Below are 13,234 nucleotides of genomic sequence, written 5' to 3'. Positions count from 1 at the left end.
ATCCCAGCGCCATTTCTGCAGGCCCAACCTGCAGCTACCTGTGACCTTACGCCTCAGTCCCCCGACCCTCCCATTCACACAGCTCACTTGAAAGTTAAGGCTTCGAGAAATCGTCAGTGCTGGGCTCAGCCTTCCTCAGTTTGGACCTGCGTTTCTGGCACACGTGGCAAAACCCATCCCCACAGCAGGTCAGTTCACCCTTCCGTTAAGTACTGCTTTCCTAGGTGGTTGAGAGATGGCCACAGCCTTCCCTGTGCTGCGCCGTCCCCTGGTTCTCATTCACATATCGCAGACAGTATCTCTGACCTCAATCTCTGTGCACACGGTACAGAGGATATGGGACACTCAACCCAGTGACTCCTGGCAGTTCTTCAGCACTCACTGTTTTCTCTTATTTCCTTTTAGGATAGAAAATTGCTGCTGCAGCTTGAACTACCGACTTCTCAGAGAGCTCAATGCCGTGATTAGTTCTATGCCAGCAGCCACCACACCACGCAACTTGTGGGTAAGGCCATTTTTATTATCATTAGTATGAAATACAGAAATATTTCAGTGGGGTTTTTTTTGTTGCCTTCCTTCCTGTAGGGCCTTGTGGTGTTTTGCTGTTATATTTCCTGAAAGCTGTCCCTGAGCTGTTTAATCCAACCAGAGAGCCCCCAGGAAGCCATATGGTCTGTCAGCATGTGTGTGGTGCACCTGTGAGCACTGAGGGAGTTCTCTTGTAGACTGGTGGAAGTCAGGTGTTGAAAAGGCTTCTTTGCTCGTGGTTCTGGTTAGCTGCTGATTGGTAGGAGGTGGTCTGTTGGAGATGACCTCTCCTCGGGTTGTGTTTGGTTAAGAAGCTGGGATTTCACACTAATCATCTGGGTAGACACAAGGCAGAGCTGCATCTTGCTGGAGTTGTGATGAGAAATGTAGAAGCTTCTGAATACCTTATGTACTCAAAGTCTGGACTTTGGCAGAGGGCTGTCTCTTGAGTCATGAGTACCCCCTTGGCATCAGCCCCACGGATCAGGAGCTATGGATGGCTCACTGAGGTCTGGTGGCAGATGGGGACAATTCCTCCATCCTCCAGCAGCTCTGTATTTCCCCAGTTTTAATTAATTTCTCAATTAATCTGCACCCAAGTGGTTAACCTGTATGCTCAGCAGCATACAGGGCAGGCGGCAGATGAGCTGCCCCTCCTGGCTGCCTCCTCCTGCAGCATCAGCATGGGGCAGGCTGCATGCATTCAACCTGTCTTCCACCAGGGTTCGTTTACAGTACGTTGCAGATGCCCAGACACACAGTGCTAACCTTTCCTTTTCTCACTGAAGAGTTACAGTCTATTCGAAGTAGAGAATCATAGAATAGCTCAGGTTGGAAAAGACCTTAAAGATCATCAAGTCCAACCACAACCTAAGTGGTATCAGAACTGCTTTTTTTAAGACTTTGGTGAAGAAAAGAAGAAATGTGACCTTCTCCCAGGCAGCAAATTCAATCTCTCCAGTTACTTTAGCTCATTTGTACATCACCGTTGGTGTCAGTGTTTTTGGAAGACATGTTGAATATTTGTACATAGGCATTAATTTCTATTTTCTGTCTTTTTTTATTGATTCTTGAAAAATGAAACAAAGAACTGCAAAGGAAACATTTGCAAAGATGGTTAGCATTTGTGCTACCTGAAAAGTGACTTCTACCAATGTTTTCTGCTTCCTGACCAATTGCAGAGGAATAAAAACATTGGCATTCTGGCTTCCCTGCCTTCCCCATCAGCCCAGGAGGCAGCATGCATTGCTGAAAATGAGTGAAGGGTTTTATGCCCTTTAAGCAAAAAGCACTGGAAATAAAATAGTTGCTTTTGGAATAAGAGAAGCCATCCTCATTAGATTACCCAGCTAGTTTGATTGACGTCAAAGAAGAAAGCTGCAGGTGTTTCCGTTCATTGCAGAGGAGCTGGATCAGATGGCCTTTAATGGTTTCCTCCAGCACAAACAGTTCTGTAGCTCTATGATTTCAGAACTGCCGTTACAGTGGCATAAGGGGCAGTCTCTTGCAATAACTACTGCAACATCCTTCCCCTTCTGTTTCCTCCTTGCTTCCTGAATGCTTAGGCTTTGAAGTAATTTTTCTGTGTTACCTTTTCATCTATAGCTGTATTTTCTTCTAATACTGCTTTTCCTTTCCACAAATGCTTCCGCTCACCAGCAGGCAGTTTGGGTGTCTAAAGGGAGTGCCTTCATGGCACGTTTGTTCTTAAATTCAACAGCTGAACCTGGAGCCATAGTCTTGGTTGGCACACACTTGGCTGAGTCCACAATAATGGATGCTTGTGGCTCTAAAAGGTCCCTTTGAAACCAAAAGAAGCACTCACAGGAACAGTCCAGTATTTACAAGCTTGCCTAGAATTCAGCCTCTTAACCTACAAATGGTTTTCATGCAAAGATTGTCTGTTACAAAAAAAAGGAGATGTTTTGCTGCCTGGGGTAAGCATCCATTCATCAGGTTACACCTCACCTTTTTGTTGGGCATTACTTCACACCATCGTGGTTCTGAACATCAATGAAATTCAGGATGTGCCAAAGGAGATTCAGGTTGGCTGCCCAGGGGGGTTGTGGAGTCTCCTTCTCTGGAGATATTCAAGTCTCGCCTGGACGCCTACCTGTGCGACCTGGTATAGGGAACCTGCTTTGGCAGGGGGGGTTGGTCTCAATGACCTCTAGAGGTCCCTTCCAACCCCTACAATTCTGTGATTCTGTGATTCTGTGATGTTAGAAAGAATTTATTCTCAGAAAGATTGGTGAGACACTGGCACAGGCTGCCCAGGGAGGTGGTGGAGTCACCATCTCTGGAGATGTTCAAGAACCATGGGGATATGGTACTAAGGAACATCATTTAGTAGGCAGTATTGGTGGTAGGTAGACTGTTGGATTAGATGATCTTCAAGGCCTTTTTCAACCTCAGTGACTCTGTGATTCTATGAGAGACGATTTAGGCTGCCAGGGAGAATCAAGGGATTCACACAGTTATGAAAATATGTGAGGGGATGATGAGGACTGTGTCTCCAAATGGTTTTGGAGAACTAATTTGAAACAGATTTTGGATGTAACACAAATCCAAACTGAAATGCAGAGCACAGAGAGAGAGAGAAAGAAAATGTGCATTCAGATTTCATTTTCTGGTCAGCATGACAAACATTTCGGACATCACTACATTGTCATGACTTACTACTTCGGAACCTGAAGACATGCCACATTTACTTCTTTAGCTCTCCTATTTCCCTCTCTGTTCAGATCTTGAGGAAGGATGTTCCTGGGTTGGTCTTTGACTGTTCAAGCAAAGCTTGGGTGGCATCAGCTGGATACAACATGCTATTGTTTTGCAAGATGTTCAGTATCTCTTTTTTCTCTTTAGATGAACTGACTGTAGAAAGACAGCTATGGCATCTCCACGCAAAGAGAGCATCCCACATCGCAGGTAGGAATTAATTTGGTGTTCTCCTATCTTCCTGGATGCTTGGACTAATTATTAGATTATTTTTTTTTTAAAGTAGAAAACTCAGTGCAAGCATCACAGTGATTGGGTGGGGCAGAAGGGTTTTCCCTTAGAAGCCAAACCTGCAAAACTGATTTTTTGGAGTCATTTTCCTGCAGTTCCCATTGCTTTTTCAACATGGCTCTCTTTGGCTGCCAGTATGTTTTACCCTCATAGCAGGGTTCTGTGATCTTTTCCCCTGTTACGCTGTCCTGAGGCACGAAAGAACAGTGATTGCTGCATATGGGAAAGGCATGGGTGAACAGACACTCAGGTACTGATGAGATTCAAACCATTCTCCTGCACTTCCTCTGCTGCCATTCTCCAAAAGACGTATTCATACATATATATTTAATTGTCAATATAACTACGAAGAATTGGTTAAAAAAATCCACTTTCTGGAATTCTGGAATATAATGCATAACAGCCGGGTCACAACCAAACCAAAATCACAGGCATTTAGTTTCTTGGTGTCCTACATACCTCGCTGCCTCATCTGGGGATTGGATATTGCTGCAAAATGAATCTGACAGCTGTAGTGAATCTGAAGGGTACATTGTGTTCTGTACATAGATGTTATCTTGATTCAATTGGAATATAAATCAGGATATTTAACACCCTTGCACAGTGTGGTTTCTGACAGTTTCAGTGCCAAAGCCAACAAGGACTATAAACCTCTTTCTAACTTTAACTGTTTGTGAAAGTTCTTACTGGTGGTGGAACATTTGAAGACATTAACAGTGATAAGTCAGTAGTGCCTGGGGAGATAATGGAAATTCCTCCTGATGGCTGCCAAAATCTCATCGGGTACAGCCTCCAGTGCGGTCTTGTTTGTGGGATGAGGTGGTTTCTCTTTTAAAGTCTGTTTCCTTTCATTTAAACACTGAAGCACATAGGATTACTTTCCCCTTGGTTCTCAGAAATGTTTCATTTTTAACAGCTATACCCTTTTTTCTTTCTTTCTTTCTTTCTTTTTTTCATAACAAGCTGCATGCATCTTGGCCTCCTGTTCTTAAAGCAAACATAACCTTCTGGTTATGTTCTTCCCCTCCCATTTTTTCCGTGCCGTGCTGGTTTACCTTTCCCCCATCGCTTCTGTAGCCGTTCAGCATGGGTGAGACCTGGTGCTGAGTGTTTTGCATGCTTTGCCCAGCAAGGGTGTGCTGCTGGCAACCAGATGGAGATCTGGAAGTGCTAAGTTTAAGAAGGTGCTATAAAGCAAAGCCTGTGGAGAGGAGCTTGGTCTAGACTCCTGCCATTGCCCACAGCGTGCAGCTTGATTTGCCTTGTTAAACTGGTTTTTGTCTATGCTTTTATGTTTGGGTTTCTAGCTTTTACTTGCTTTCCAGCTGTACATTGGAGACAGGAGTTTAGGGGAAAGATAGATCTATCATCTCCTTTCCCCTGCACATGTGAAGCCTGTGAAACACTGTGTAGCGTGGTGTTGCAGCCTGTGCTTTACAGCAGCAACGCATGTGTGTTGCACAGCTGCTTCTGCAGCTAGGGCTGGGGGAAGACAGGAGAATATCAAGCCCTTGCCAAGTTTGTATATGCTTTGGGATTGCCAGAGCATGCGCAGTTCCTTAAGGATGAATCCCTCTGCAGGCCGCAGCCTCCACTTTTCTGTGGAGGTGATGAGAAGGAGCAGGGCAGGAGGGCACTGGCTTCTAGGGGTGCTCCAGAGCTGCACTGTTAGGGGTTCTCCTGTAAGTCTGCGGCAGCCTTTGCCTTCTGACCTGGTGCAAAAGTCCTCTCTGCAAATAAAAAGGCTCCGCTGCTTCACACGTCTGGAATCACAGCCTAGAATCACACTGCATGTGTGACCCTTCTCACCTTCAGATGTGGAGGATTCATCAGTGGCAATGGTGATTTCTTGTCAACAGAGCTGGGAGGACATGCTTTAATTAAAAGAGAGCAATGCCTCTTGAAGGCTGAAAGTAAGGGTGTGTGACTGTTTAAAAAAACACAGTGTGGTACCATATAATGAGACGTTAGGAAAAGGTTGGTAAGGGCATGAAGCTGACCTATTTCTGGGGATAAACAAGCACTTGTTGTGTTGTACAGCAAATGTGATACTTCAGGAAAGCTTACAGGCCAATGTCTAATTACTTTAATACTGTGTGGCATCTATTGCATTTATCCCTTATGCTTGCTCAACTGTTTGACAGTAGTGTAAGCTTCTGAGATTTATCCCACAAATGTAATGGACCATCAACCCAAAAGTTGCACACTGGTTGCTGTGGGTATGGCGGGGTTGTTCTGGCAAGCCAAGAGATCATGCTCATGCTGCTATAGGAGCAGAGACCCTCGACAATGCTGTAGACGCCATGACAGGCCAGGCCACCTCTTTTCAGCACAGTGAAATCCTTGCTGCTTCATGCTCAGCACACTGCATTGTGCTCGCCTGTGTGAAGTTATGAATCACAGAATCATTAAGGTTGGAAAAGACCTCTAAGATCACCAAGTCCAACCCCAATCCACTCCCACCGTGTCCTCTGACGCCGTCCTCAGTGCCTTATCTGCATGGTTCTTGAACACCTCTGGGATGGCGACTCCACCACCTCCCTGGGCAGCCTGTGCCACTGCGTCACCACTCTTTCTGAGAAGAATTTTTTCTAATACTCAACCTGAAACCTTTGCCCGAGATGTTTTTAAGGACTGGTGCATCGTCAACACTATTCACCTCAGGGATGCACTTCTCAGTGTGACAGGTCACGTTTTATTGATCTCTTTGCATTCTACCTCATGGAGACTGTTTCCTTTGTTTGGGGCACACTTCTCAGAGGCAAGGGCTCAAAAAAGCAAAACTTTATCCCCAGTGCATGAATAAAAAGTATGTGGGGAAGGCTGTGTCCTGCTGACACTTTGGGAAGTCTGAGAGGAATACCGTGGCGGTGCAGCCTGGCTGTTTGCTATAGGAGACAAGAAGCCTTTTAGGATGCAATGTTCACAATTTTCTCCAACAAAAAGCAGGTTTCACCCTGGCGAAGCGCAGACGGACGGCTTTCGGGAGCTCGTATTTCGTTTTTCCCTTCTTTTTTTTTAACCACCTCCCCCCGCTCAGCCCTTCGGCCCGCCCCACGCCTCCACCACGGGCTGCGGGCCGTACCACAGCGCCAGGAGGGGGGGGGGGAGAGAGGGGGGAGTGACGGGGGGCCGCGGGCCGAGCTTCGGCCCCGTCCGTCGGCGGGCGCTCGGCGACGGGGCCTCTCGGAGCCCCGCGGCCGTACCGCCCCTTCGGGCCGCGGGTGGCCGCCGCGCCCTCGGTGGCGTCGGGGAATGCGGCGGGCCGGAGGAGGGCCCGGATGAGCGTAACCCAACCCGGGCCGGGCAGCTCAGGGCAGAGCGAGAGATGAGGCGCTGCGGGGCGTAGCGCGGCCGTGGGGCTGCGGGAGGGCCCCATGGAGGCGGCGGGGCCGGCGGCGTGAGCTTCGCCATGGCCGCGCAGTCCAGGTAGGGCTGTGAGGGGCTCCGGGGGGCACAGCTCGGAGTGTGAGTCACCGGCTCGGGGGGCGGGGGGTACGAACACCGAGGCTTCGTTTTGCGGCGGTTTTTCTTCTTGTTTCTGTGTTCCCTTACTCGCTAACTAAGCTGTGCGCGCATGAAGATCAGCACTGAAGTCAAATTGTTGCTTGTTTTAAGGGGGAGTGACGGTGAGCAGCGGCGTTCCCCGGGAAGCTTGCCGTACTTTTGGGTCTGCGGGCTTAGCCACTGTGTGCCAGGGATGCGTGCTGCACGAGTGCATAAAAGCCTTTACCAGGGATGCATACGCTCAGTCACTGGAGTCATACTACGTGGGAAAGAGAGGCCAAGCACCCGCAGAACTGATTTGTTAAAGCAAGTCAGAGGGTTCTCTCTGTTAGGCGAGAGCCTTTTGGTTTTGCGTCTCTTTTGTCAGAGAAAACCAAGCAAACAGACCCGCAGTCAGTTTCTGCAAGCTCAGTAAATCAGCGATGAGGTGGTGTGATACAGAACGCCGCATTTTGGGCATCGCTCGGCGTGAGGCCTTTTGGGCAGTCCTCCATCTGCTTGGGTTTGCTATTTCTCGCTTGCTGTGCATTTCAATAGGCACAGCCAGGGGAAGGGACGTGAACCTGGGGAGGATGCGGGTTTGGCAGCGAGAAAATCCTGCGTCCTTCTTTCATTTTTAGTGCTCCCACTGCGTTTGATTTCACTGTTTTGGAGGTGGCAGAGTAAGGCGAACAAGGAGATAAAACACACCTGTTGCTGCTCAGCAGTGCTTCAGAAATTGCTGTGGTGATAACTGAGAAACTGATGCGCTAGCAGATGCCATAACTATTTCATTTTTTTAATACCGAATCTTAAAATTGATTGCGTGGTGAGTTGGGTGTTTTAGCTGTTTGAGATGAATCAGCTTTTACCACCGGCTACCACCTTACGTATAGAAGCAGTCAGTGGAGGAGGTATCCCTCAGTCTGCGTTGTGCAGAATGTGGGGTGTTTTGTGTTTCAGTTGCTGGCTGAGCTGTAGGCTTGCAGCTGCAACCCTGTGCGCTCCCTTCTGGAACATGCAGATGATCTGATGCTTGTAGCATCCTTGAGCAGCATGGACCGTGTTGGGTTTTTGTGCTGTGTTCAGGAGCAGAACTGGGAACAAGTTCACTTCCTTGTTGGTTGCAGTGTGATATCCAGCTTTTTGAAGATGTAGGCTGTTACTCTCACATTTACTTGAAATTGGTGGATTTGTTTGTAATACTTGGTCGTTACAGTTGCTAACAATTTCTGGTTGCTTTGCAACTTGCCTTTAGATGTGCCCCTTATTGGTGTGGCTGCAGGTATGCAGGACCAACACTGTTTTGTCTCCCCTGCAGAGAGGTGGTGGAGAAGCACAGCCAGAGCACTGCGCAGTCAGTGTCATGCTGCTGTCCCTGCTGGCTCTTCTCCAGAGCTGGGGACAATGGTAAGGCCCCCAACAGCCACATCTCAACTTCTAACTCCGTAAGAGTCAGGGAATAGTGCTGGGCCCTCATATCAGTAAAAAAGGAAGGAAATGCTGTGTACAAACACCATGTAGCTACGTCTGCATTTAAAATAGTGCAGCAAAACAGTTTCTTCTGAAGGGAGTGGTGCTAAGGCTTTTCCCTGAGGAAGATGCAGCTTGGTTTTTGCTCTGTGTCGTTTCACAGCTTTCTGGGCCAGATCTCCAGGCACATTTCATAATGTGTTTGTTCTGTGGGTCCTGCCAATACAGGCAGATGCCAGTATTGGTGATACTGCATTCCAGGCAGCTGATGCAGGTGAAGAAGGGCTGAAACATTGTCTTGTGTTACTTCACCTATCAGTTGAAAGATGAAACATCCCCTGATCTCATGGTGGCTTTGCTAACGCGCTGCTCCTCCTGAGGTCTGCTGCAAACATAGGTTGGCAGGGTCTTGGGGCAGTTCTGCTGCCTGGTGAATGAGAACACGGAGCCTCAAAACAGTGGGAGAGCTCTCATCCTGTTCATACAGCATGGAGGTGTTTTTCCTGCAGTATTGTGTGCTGCAGTTCAGGTTGCTGGATGGAGTTGGCTATGGCCATGATGAGAGCACGAAGACACACGTAGCCCTGGCTGGACTGGCTAGGTCAGGTGTCCTCTCAGATGCAGCATCTTGCTGCAGCAAAACACTTCATGGGGAGCAGGTGAGCACAGGTTTTCCACAGCTGTGCATTCACACAGCTAGGGGAAGAGGCCCCCATCAGGGGAGGTGCTTGCTCAGTTCCAGTTCTCAGTACCTCCCTGGTTTGGGTATTGCCAAGATGAGATGCCTCAGCAAGTTCCAGTAGGCAAACTTCATTAAGCTGTTTCATACAATGCATGGGCATGTTTGTTTTCTGGGCTGGTCTGGGGATGGGTATATTTAGTGTTTGGAAATGTCATTTGTAGTTGTGTTGTAGTTTATTGTAAAAGTGACATGAAGTTGTGCTACTGTTGCTTCTTCAGCCTTACCCATCAGGTTAAGGGAAAAGTATCCCTGCTTTAGCTTACAGAGAGAGGTTGACAAGGAAAATGGTTACTTGTAGAATCATAGAATGGCTTAGGTTGGTGGGGACCTTAATGATCATCTTATTCCAGCCTCCCTGCTGTGGGCTAGTTGCCCACACCAGCTCAGGCTGCCCAGGGCCCACCCAACCTGGCCTTAAGCACCTCCAGAGATGAGGCATCCATAGCCTCTCCTCATAGCTAGTGCCAGTGCCTCACCACCCTGTGAGAAAAGCTTATATCCTAACATCTAACCTAAATCTCCTCTCTTTTAGTTTAAAGCCATTTCCCCTTGCCCTGTCACTGTCAGGCCATGTAAAAAGTTGGTTTCTCTCCTGCTTGTTGGCTTCTTTCTGAGTACTGTAAAGCCGCTATGAGGTCTCCCTGGAGCCTTCCCTTCTCCAAGCTAAACAAACCCAACTCCCTCAACCTATCTTCATGAGAGAGGTGCTCCAGCCCTCTGATGATCTCTGTGGCCCTCCACTGGACCTGCTGCAACAGCTCCACATCCTTCCTTGCTGGGGGCCCCAGGTCTGGACACAGTAGTCCAGCTGAGTCTTCACAGGGGCAGAGTAGAGTGGGTCAGTCCCTCTCCCTGGCTCTTCTCCCAGGCTATACTCGTACCTGGGGTTGCCTTGATCCAAGTACAGCACCTTTTACTTGGCCTTATTGAACCTCATTAAGTTCTCACACACCTGCTTTTCAAGCCTGCCGAGGTCCCTTTGGATAGCGTCCCTCCCATCTGTTGTATCAACTGCACCGCTCAGCTTGGGGTCATCAGCAAACTTGCTGAGGGTGCGCTTGATCCCATCATTTATGTCATTGATAAAGATGTTGAAGAGCAGCGGTCCCGAGATGGACCCCTGGAGGACGCCACTCATGACAGCCTCCACCTGGGCGTAGGGCCATTGACGACAGCCCTCTGGCTGCAGCCATCCAACCAATTCCTTATTGACCTAATAATCCACCCTTCAAATCTCTCCCGTTTAGAGATAAGGATGTGGCGGGGGCCCATGTCAAAGGCCTTGCACAAGTCCGGGTAGACAACATCAGTTGCCATTGGTTAATGTTTAATCTCTTTGGCAACAGCAAAACTCCTTCTCAGAACTGGAAAAAAAAAAGAAAAAAAGAAAAAAAAAAAAAAAAAAGCTTGCTTTGTTTTTGTGCTTGTTTCAAAAATTATAAAAAGGAAAAGATCCTCACCAAAACCTAAGGAAGAAAAGGACAACAGATGCCACTATCCAAAAAAAAAAAACAAAACAAGGCAAAACCAGAAGCATGGGCTGGTGTTACATTCATATAATTTTTTACTCAGAATGCCCTGTAGTGTATGTTCTGTAAGCAGCAAATGATACATCGTTCAGGGATGAGCACAGCGAAGTTCAGCAGCTGGTGTGTGTGTGTGTGTGTGTGTAGTGCATGTGCCTCTTCCTTTTTCCCCCCTTTCTCTAAGCTGTATTGCAGGCATTATAGTTTCAAATACTAACAGCAGCTAGGACTTGTGTGTGTAGTGGTAAAGGGATTTTTAGTCCTCTGAAGAGTGGCACTGGATAAGGAGTTAACTTTCAGTATTCTCATGCTTCTAAAGTCTTTGTTTGTGCTTAAAAAGCGACAGAGCTTTTTTAAACCACTTTTTTTGCCAGTGGGGTTTAGAGGCTCAGCACCAGCCTGCAGCTCTTTCCCCAGGATCCTCTCTCCCAGCAGGCTGTGCCGCAGAAAGGGATTCTGCTGGCAGACGGGAGGTCCTCTGGTGTGATGCAGCTCTCCCCATCCCCGTGCCCTCAGCAGCACACGCTGTTCTAGGAAGCGTTGTTCCCCCGGTGCCAGTAAGCCCGTGGCTGTGCTGTCCCAGCTGGCTGTCAGGAACGTGTTTCTTCATGCCTGCACCAGAACCATGTGTGCAGGGAGTGGGTCCAGGGGGTGAAGGGCAACGTGGAGAGTCGTCTGTCTCATTGCCATGGTTTCTGCAGATGAGGAAACAGAGGTGCCTGGTGTGTAAATCCCTGGGTGTGCAGTTGGAGAAAGCAGCTTTTTGCCTTGGCTCGCCCGGTCTGACATGAGCAATGCTCCAATTCCAAAAGCACATGAAGTCTATGAGCTTGTTTAGTATGCATTATGCATGTGGATCTCTGAAAGCTCCCGATTTTCCATTTATTTAAATGCTGTTTGCCAGTGAGATGTTATACTTGGCATTTTAGTTCTGCAGATTTTTTATTTCGAAGTTGATATATAACTTTCTGCAGACAAAAGACACAGGGATCTCTTACTGCTGAGGGAATGTGATCGCTACACCAAGGTTTTAGAGCACTGTTTATTAATTTATCTGCTTGCAAACCCCTATCCATTTTACACGGGCTGGATTCAGCATGTTGGTACTAGGTTTGCTTTACCTAGCTAGATCTGTGAACCTCCTAAAGGTAAATGCCTGGCTCTGTAGAATAACAAAGGCTACATACTCATGTAGATTCCATTGAACTGCCCAGATCCTGGAGGAAAACAGGCAGATCTGTGTCCTGTTCTGAGAGCAGCTGGGCTCCTTTTCTCCTTATAGAGACACTGTAATAATGAGATGTGGTCTTTAGGGACTTTTTTTTTTCCCCATGCTGTTCTTCATGAAAATCGGTTGACTCATACTCTGAGGCATTAAAAATAACAGACCGAAAGACTTCCTAAACTGGCTGACATGGAAAAATTCAGCAACTTGGATGTTCCATCTTTGAAAAAAATACTTTAGGTCCATTAGTGATGTTGTGTACCATGTTGTGTTCCATATATTTGTTACAAAAACATAGCACCAGAACCCCCAGCCTTCTCCATTAAAGCATATACACAAGGGAATAACTCTCTGTCTTGTGTTTTTCCAGTGTGAGGAATTTTCAGTGTCATCAAGCTTTCGCACTGAAAATGGTGTGATATTGGAAGAGGCCAGCTGAAATTCTTCCCTGTTGGGAAAAGGCAGAGTTTGTGAGTTGGGTGGTGCAGTATAATTAAGAACTGGCAAGTAAGAAAGCTGAAATAAAGCTAATGATGCTATAGAAAGATGTGCCATCTAGTTGTAACATGCTTTTTGTAGGTAGCTTATGAAAACAAAGTCAATTCAATGGAGAAAACAAAAGCTTTACTTACTAGTCTTTCTTTGCAGGATGTGAGTTTGTATTGAGCAGTGCTGCAGCCAAGTAAGGAACCACTGATAACTGCTGAAGGGTTACCCGATAGATGAATTCATCTGGTAAAACAAGCATCTCTGAACACAGAGATGTCCTTAAGGTTTGTGGATAGCCTTCTGCAGGCTGCAGCTTCTTGTGCAGAAGGAAACAACGTTAGTAACCTGGGTTTTGCAGTTTGGAGACATCCTGGGTGCAGAGCAGCACAGCCTGTTTGGAGGAAGAATTTAACTTAGGAAAGGAGAAGAGTTTTTCCCTCTGAAGTTGCCCTTAGATTTTGCGTTAGGTTTTTGGAAGGCAGACAGCCTAGAACTTCCTCTTCATGATTTTTCAGTAAGTGAAAACAGTTTGTCATTGCCACACCTTCTGCTGGTTGCAACCAAACCCACCTCAAGCTGGTTTTGGTGCTAGTAGCAATTGATTAAAATCTGTTTCCATGTGCTGCATTGTTAAACCAAACCAAACCCATTCTGTAATGCTTGTAAAGCTGGACACAATCTGGATTGATTCTTACGTCTAATGAGCATTCAGGCCTTTTGTGGACTGAATCTTATGTCATTTTGGAGGTCAAATGC

This window comes from Tetrao urogallus (genome assembly GCF_951394365.1).
Source record: "Tetrao urogallus genome assembly, chromosome: 4".
NCBI lineage: Eukaryota > Metazoa > Chordata > Aves > Galliformes > Phasianidae > Tetrao > Tetrao urogallus.
The sequence above is the reverse complement of the archived record's forward strand: the minus strand, read 5'-3'. Positions refer to the sequence as shown.